Genomic DNA, 8,887 nt, shown 5'->3' with positions numbered 1-8,887 from the left:
AATGCTGGGTCTGATTTCTCTTTTTCCTTCACACTAACAATTATTAATATAAAATCATCTATCCATTGCAGAATGATTAGGACATGGAATTTTACTGACATATTAAGTGAGGGGAAATAAGTATTCACTTTTTTGTTATTTAATATACTTCCAGTGCATAGGTCCACTTTACAATTTAGTCTTTTGACTTATAAATATGAACAAAAAAGTATGTATTCATAAATATAAACAAAGATTTATATATATATATATATATATAAAGTCCTTCAAGGTCCATCATCAGCTGTGTAAGCAGGGTGCTTCTGAGGCTGTAGTGAAACCAGTGGATATTTGAAATGCTTGATGATGTATTAGCTGTAGTCAAAACATGATATTCATTCCATGAGGGTTTAAAGTTCCGTCTGTGTTGATGAGCTCCTTCTCCTTATGTTTCCTCACTTCATTGCTCCCATGACCACAACTGGCAATGCATGCAGACATGGGATTAATGTTATGTCCATTTCTGGGCATAAACTCCACCTTTAAGTTTATTGACCATTCTTTTCTCAGCCAAGAAGTCAGCCAGCAGCAGTAAGGAGGAGACTGTGGGAGTGGAGGTGTGATATGTGCAGATTATGAGACAAAAATAGGAGACTTACCATAGAGAAATCATTTTTTATTTCAGCATTGTTTAAATAAAATATTAAATAAAGACATACAAGCCTGAATTAAACAGGTTATCCATGCCATATAAACAAATAGAGCCGTGATTAAACCATGAACACACCAATATGAAAATATTTTGGGCATTTTAGACAACTTGAAAAAAAAATTGAGGCCTTTTGGCTGAGGTCCTCACACCTGTTACACTTCTTTGCACCTTTCCTCAGTCTCTTATGCCTTCCTCTTTTCCTGTCTTATTTCTCCAGAGCAATGCTTAATAGCTATAACATTCAGAACATACAAAATAGCATAAAGTTTGGAACATATTAACTATAGTCCATAAATTGAGTCTTTACACTTAGAACTCACATTCTCCCCCTTGTCCCAGGCCTAGCAGCGCATAGTAATGGCACCTGTACCTTGTCGCTTCTGAAGCATTATTTAAAGGTTTTCTCTGCACCTACTAGTCTCTACCTGTAATTGAAGCCTATGTGGTTCACAGGTAGAATTTAGTATAATAAAAATACATGGCACCCTGATGACCTACACATGGCTGGATACGAGCGATGATTGGCACAGTTGATCATCCACCTGTTCCTCTCCTTGGCCCAAATGGACATCTGTGGCTTTTACTAAATGATGGTCTTTCACAGTAAATATTTAATGACTATGAAGACAAAAAGTATAGTATATTTATAAGTATATTTTTTCTTTTTGGCTAGTTTAACAAGCATTATTGATTTAATGGTAACTTATTCATTAACATTTACTTCTAGGAAGATTTTCCTTGGCAACAGGCAAGATTGCATTTACAAAAAGAAACCTCTACAACCTCCAAATGTTTTTATCTGCTCACAATGGGATCAGAAATCCCTCTTGCCCTCTTGTTGTGGCCAGGGGTTGAATAAAGTTTGAAAGCAAGGTTTCACAAAATCCTGACTGCAGTTTACTAACTCAGTTAACAAAAAGTAATTCACTGGTTGTGCAGGTCTGTGTGAATAATAGTCTTGTTTAGCGACTATAGTGAAAATGTCTTGAAAGCAGAGACACATAGGATGTTTCACCTGACATGTCATGTTCCACCACTGGCCTGTAGCTGGCTTGTAGTTCAAGCACTGGAGCACCACTATTTCTACCAACACCAGGTCAGCCCTGTTGCTAAGGCAACCAGAGCCCATTAAAATGGTGTGTGCACACAACGGGACTATAGGGAATAGAGATTCTGAAGCTTTTCACTCTTTACTCATTTACTCTTTGTTTTGTAGATTCTACTAAAGGAAAAAGGAAACGGAATAAAGGAAATATGTTCCCTGTAATCATGCAAGGAACCATCCACCAGATGTAAAAATGTGAACGCGTCTTTGTCTGAGACGATCATTATGGCAGGAAGTTTATCTAAAAATATTAAGGTCTCAGAGGCACTGGCATAACAAGAGTAGTGTAGGAAGCTGAAAAATGCGACAGAATGTTTGTTAACACAGGTATTCAAGCAGATATCAGCATCCCCACTGCTCATGCTTGCTCCTTTGTCGACAATTTTTGTATGCTTTTGCACACTTCCCCCTTTGGGAAGCTACACACTACAACTCCTGCAATGCGTTACCCATGGGATTTGTCATCCTACCACATTACATCCTCAAATAATATTTTAGATTTGATGTTGTGACTCAATATTACAGAAAAACAAGATCTTGCACAGCAAATTTTGAAATAGGAAATTTACCTATAACGGTTAAAACCACAGCAAAAATCTTAAATCGACACTTTTAAAAGTGTGATCTTATCAAAACCTCAGTGTTATTTGACACCACAAAGTGATACCTACAGCATACAGTATATATATATATATATATATATATATATATATATATATATATATATATATATGCTTATACCCTAAACTCTTTTGACAACACTGGTACAATTAGTTTTATTTTCCTAACTGGTCCTCTAGACCAAACATATTTTGCTCTCTCCTAGCTCCCAACACACCTAAACAATCACTGAACACCTGACACAATAAAAGGAGCTGTAAGAGATCAAAAAATGTGCAAGGCCTGGGAGTTTGCAAGGATCAGAATGAGAATACACTGCTGTTTTTGTAATATTTATCACATCAACACAAGCATTCATCCAAGCAAGAGTATGAGTGTTGCAGCAAATTAAATTTTTTTTAAAAAAGACAGATACAGCTATAGTATATGCAAGTACACACATCAAAATTCTTCAGCATCTAAACAAGTTACTGGAGAAAAAAAATGGACAAGTATGAATCATCACTGTAAGACATTTTCAGGTCAGATGGTTTGTAATATTTCAAGTTCTGACATTTGCTTGTGTTCTGAAACACAAAGTGCATCATCAAAGAAAGGTTCATGCTCAGAACATGTGCTCAGCAACAAGGAGAATGTGCATTAGTTTACAAAACACTGGCATTTCCTTGACACAGTCTGTGCAAATTGTGAGACTCACACAATATTCAACCCCACAGCATTTAACCCAAGATGTATGGCAACCCTCACTCAAGACCTCAATCTTGATGCCTTCAGCTATAACTTCAGAGCGGTCCTTTTCATTCAAGGGTGCTGTTTTAACTGGTCCACTTTCCGAATGTATTTGGTGACTCCCAATGGGAAGTGACTGCTCTCTGGTGCTTTTTGGCCAAAGATTTTGAGAAATTTTTGAAAGTTTTAATGCTCATTTTGAAAAGCTTGTGTTTTGCTTCAAATGTCATGGACCAGAAATTGATTAAGGGGCTATTTTACAGATACACTGAGGGTAATGCATCATAAAATGGTGTTGTGGAAGCAGGTTGTGGAGAGAATACAAATCTTTGAAGAGTCCATGATGTTCTTGAATGAGCTGCTTAAGGTAAGCAGTCATTCCTTCAGTGACACTAGGTGAAAACACCATGATGATTCTCAAGAACAACAAGAGAAGCTGCCAAAGTCTGTCTCCCTCATGTATGAGGTCACTAAATATAAGAGGAATATTTGAAATGAAACTGAATATGAAACTGTGTCTGAATTGCAATAAGCCCTGGTATTTAAGATTTCTTTTTGTGAAGCCTTTTTTTTTCTCTAAATAGCCATAATCGCATGCAAAAAATTCTATAGAGCAAGTCTTCCTTTATATTCAGTATACTGTTCTGCTTAACCCCAAAACAGAACAATTTCCTTTGGATTTTCTTCCATGTGCCTGTAATGTTCAGTAAATAATCATCCTTACTAAACATACACTGTGTCGAAATGTTGTCAGTCAAACAGAATCTGAGAATGCTATGCAACCCTAAATTATCACCACAAACTTGTTCAAGTTTCCCATAAATAGTCTGATCAGAAAAAAGGCACTTCAGGCCCCTTGGCTTTCTAATGTTTTGACATCTGCAATGAATAGTTCTAACATTTTGTCAGTGCCATATCATTTTTGCGTCCTGAGATTGAAACAACGAAACTGATTGAATATTCTTTAAAGATTAATTCAGTTTTAGGGAAAGATTTTTTCAGTATGAAATAAAGGCAGCCAAGCTTGGGAATCTCTTGCTTTGGGCCCAGAGGGTTGCTGGCTTCAAATTCATCATAGTAGACTTGTACTTGCAAAGCCCATCTTTTATTTGAAAACAAATCATTTTCTTTAAAGTAACTTCCCTCCCAAAAATCTTTATAAACATTACTCTTGTTGCAAGACAGCATGGACTGACAAATATCTTCCTTTTTAATCGAGGTTTCTAGCAATGGGTCATAGACGAATGCATCATTTACAGACACTTGTTGATATGTCCTGTGTCTCTGAGTATCATATCTTACCCCCACGGATTAGGTAATGTCTCACAAAGTAGCTCCAAGAAACTTAAATCCTGAATGCATTTCACTTTCCTGTTTTCAATTATGAAAAGAATCACATTTGTTGCTACACCACTCCCATCTAATTTAGGAACAACAGACACACACATCTCTTCTGTTTGCTCATCTGACATGAAAGACAATTCATGCTCTAGCAATAATTATAATGTGGATCCATTTCTTGTTCCAGTATTCAACAAGAGGAGTAAAGATGGCTAACCACTATCCCACTCTGTAAAAAAATACAGAAAAACATCAAATGCAGGCAAAAAAAAAAACAAAAAAAAAAAACATCACTGAATATTCATCATTTTAAAACCGTCTATTCAACCTGAAATGCCAAATTCATTACCTGGACCATCATCAGGCAAAAGAGTAGATTCAGCAGACCTAAGCTGCCTTTAGAGTAGCATGGATGAAGTTAGGTTCTTCGCTTCCTTGATGATTTGCCCTTTATAACATGAGTCTCCAGGAGTTTTGCAGCTGTGTCAGCGATAAACAGAATGGGAATGTCCTGCTGTATCCAAACAGGAAAAAACATACAGGTTTCATTTTTAATCCTTATGATACAGATTCTAAAAACTGAATAATAATGAAATATTTCATCAGAACTACCTACCAATCCTCTGGTGTCAAGAAAATTGGGGAAAATGTCACACACAATGGATGACTTCTCTGGGTCATTAACAAGGTGTCGCCTGTACTCAAAGATTTCTTGTGTCTCTACAGTTTGTTTGTGTTTCTACTGTTTTGCTGAAACTCTTTTGTTGAATTGTTTTCAGCCACCACACAAGAAAACTTGTGCGTAACGTGGGGTTTGGGGTTTGTTGTGTTTCTTGTTCATTGTTCTCATGTCTTTTATTATGGAGTTTAGTCATGGTTCCTGTCTAGTCATGTGTTCCTTGCCCCTCCTGTGATCTTGTCATGTGTTACCCTTGTCTTTGTGTCATGTTCTGATTGGTTCCTTGGTTTCATGTGTCTTGGTCTGATTGGTTGGTTAAGTCATGTGTCCTTGATTGTTTGGTATATATAGCCCTCATGTAGCCATTGTCTCTTGTTGTGTATTGATGTTGTAACCTGCAGTCTGTTCGTGTCTAGTTTGTTCATGCCAAGTCAAGTCTTTATTTGTATTTTGGTTTTCACTTTGTTAAATAAAGCTGCACTTGGGTTCATCCCCATGCTCGCCTCGGTGGACTAATGTTACACTGTGCTACTCTCATGGTCATAAAACTGTTCCTACAATTTTAAATTCACAGGAAAAATTACTCTTACTTAGGCTTAGAGTTAGATCCTCCTATGCTAGGTACCATATTGGGCAGTAAGTTCTTGCCACATTTCCAGTCTCCAGCCAGGGTCTCAGCATCATCCCATGTGATGTTCAAATCCCGCAGGTCTTGGATGAACGTTCTTCTCAACGTGTTTCGGGGGCGTCCTCGTTGACATTTGGTGCCTGGTGGTACCCATGTCATTGCGGTCTTGGGGATCCGATGGTTCTCCATTTGGAGGATATGGCCAACCAGTCAGAGTTTCCTGTGGGTGATGATGACGTGGAGCTTGTATATGTTGCTCCTTCGGGGCACCTCTTTGTTGATGATATGATTGTAATATAGAATCTTAAGGATTCGGCATAGGCACATCTGGTGTCGGTGTGAAGATGTCGGTGATGTCAAGCTTCTTGTTGATGCTTGTTGATGCCTTCCTGGTCTCACTGGTGTAGGTTGCAATTGGTACCTTGAATGAGGTAAACATGCGGAGCTAGATCTTCAGGGAGTTGAGTGATGAGGACCAGATATTGCTCATAATGAGTAAAAATTACTCATTAATCCCAAAATAACACCATGTTTGACATCTACAAACAACTAAGCAAAATGTTATAATTGACACTGTAATAGGCAGTAACATTCAGGTTCGTATATAAATCAGTGATAATATTCTATAGCAAACATGCAACATGTTATTTCAGATTGGCAATATACTGCAATATACTGTACATAGTATATTTACAGAACCCTTCTTTTAGAAGAGATGCATTAAGGAATTTACAGCAGTTTAACTTTCTTAACCTAACTTTGGTTTCAGTCATTCTCTTAATACTCTTTCAGAACTGCAGTGTCACCTGGTATACTTGTGAGGATATTAATGAAATGAAGAACAAAGCAATTAGCAAGTGATAAGGATTTCTACAAAAGCATACCTCAGGGTGATGGATATTGGTTCATGTCCCTTTACATACCTGCTTTGCTGCAACACTGCCAAGTGCTTTATCTTTTTTTTTTTTTGTCCATTTTGTGGGACTAAGGAAGCTGTCTACATCACTTTCATGGCTGCCGCCTCAGCTGCTGGAGCATGTCACAGACATTGTGTCTGTGAGACTTGGACATGAGCAGGCAGGAGATACATCTCTGAAACCTTTTCAAGTGAAAATTATTAAAAGTAAGCACTCACCACCTACTACTGGCATTTTTAATTCTCAAACAGCTGAAGGTACCATAATTTTTTCATACAATTGTATGAAAATATAAAAATCTTGGGACCACATAGACACTGCATGAAAGAAGCACAAATTAAGTCTCAGGAACAAAAAAAAGGTTCAGCTGAACCTCAAGGCAAGAAGAAAGAAACTGGTTATAAGTATGTACATCCACTATTAAGAGAGTCCTACATCGCCGTGGCCTAAAAGGCTGTTAAATGCAATTCTAACCATTACAATTACAACTGTAACCATTATGTTTCAGCGAAGCCATGGGAGGACTGGAATAATTTCTGGTAATAATTTCCACAATACATAGTCAACCCAACAATTTTGGTGTTAACTCCTCACTATAAGCACTTACTTGAGACATACCTGATCACTTATCAGTCACTTAGCGCTGACTCTAATAAAGTTTTGCACAGCATTAAAAGAAGATGCTGTGGAAAAAGGAACAGTCTTACACACCATCTGAACCTATTCTCCTTTTATACAGCGGCATTCTTATTTGAATGACTGGTCTTATTTGTTTTCATTTATAGATTTATGTTTGCTTGCTTTCTTTTTTATATTTAATATTTCTTTAGTTAATGCCTTTAATATTTCACAAAATATTCATAAAAATTGTGTGTAATTAAAATGCATTAGCTACTTAAACATGACAGGATAATGCATATATAAAAATGCAGTAACTCATCGCAATATATATGATTTGAAGCCGATCGATTTTGGCTGTTGTATTGAGAGACCAGTTGACATCTTTGCTGATGTGAACAGAGAAACATCAGAGGAATTTGAAAGTGTTCACCCTCTCCACCTCTGTCTCTCCACCTCATCATCCCCATGATCAGTTCAATGACTGTAGTATCATCTGCAGCTATGATAATGCTGGTGTTGGTCTCTGGGGCAGCACAGTTGTATATAAAAAGGGTGTAGCACATAGGACTTAATACACAGCCCTGGGGGGGTCCCTATGCTTATAGTCCATATGCGGGCTATGTGGTTGCTGATTCTGACTAACTGAGGTCTGCCTGTCTGTCCAGGACACAGCTGCAGAGAGTGATTGTCAGTATGAGGGTTTTCATTCAGTTACGATGGATTGACTGTAGTGAACGTTGAGCTGTAGTCAATAAATAGCATTCTCACATAGCTGTCCTTGCTCTCTAAAGGTGAGAGGGCTGATGACATCATCTGTGGACCTGTTTTGGTGGAGAGGGTCTAGAGTTTCTGGTATGTTCTTCTGAATATGGGCCATGACAAGCCTTCCAAAGCACTTCATCACAATTGGAGTCAGTGCAACTGGCTGATAGTCATTAAGGCAGGTCACTGTGCTCTTCCTTGTCCCAAGACAATGCTAGTTGTCTTGAAGCAGGTGAGTAGTGAAGCCAGAAAGCTAGCTGCTTTCTTGTGGGTTTATTCTTCTCAGAGTCTTACCCACATCTGCCAATGAAATTAAAAATGAATATTTGAGTTTGAATTAGAATTACATGAGACTTGAAATTAAGTACGCAACAACACCAATAAAAAACAAGAAAAATTTGAGGGGCAAAATATAGCATTTTAAGTGTTGGGGTGTGGGGGGTCCTCCCACATACCATCATTATTTCCTCTTTATTCTAGATAACCTTTAGAATTCAGACTCCCACACCACTCACCAGCTAGGAATAATAGACATGATTTACTTGATATGTGAACACAATAGCCTAACTCAGTGTCAGTATGTGCAAATGGACATTCTCTGCTCAAAATGCATTGCACACATATTAGGAAATGTCACTGATAATGGGCTTATTCAATTTTTAAAGAACTCTGTCTGCTGTGACATTTAGAGGGATGGAAATTCGCACTGGATAGCCTATGGGACACTTCAGGGATATAAATGCTCCATGCAGCTCTATGATGTCTTAACTATCATTCAGATGTTGAGAGGACA

This window comes from Pangasianodon hypophthalmus, chromosome 18 (genome assembly GCF_027358585.1).
Source record: "Pangasianodon hypophthalmus isolate fPanHyp1 chromosome 18, fPanHyp1.pri, whole genome shotgun sequence".
In the NCBI taxonomy this organism is placed as follows: domain Eukaryota; kingdom Metazoa; phylum Chordata; class Actinopteri; order Siluriformes; family Pangasiidae; genus Pangasianodon; species Pangasianodon hypophthalmus.
The sequence above is the reverse complement of the archived record's forward strand: the minus strand, read 5'-3'. Positions refer to the sequence as shown.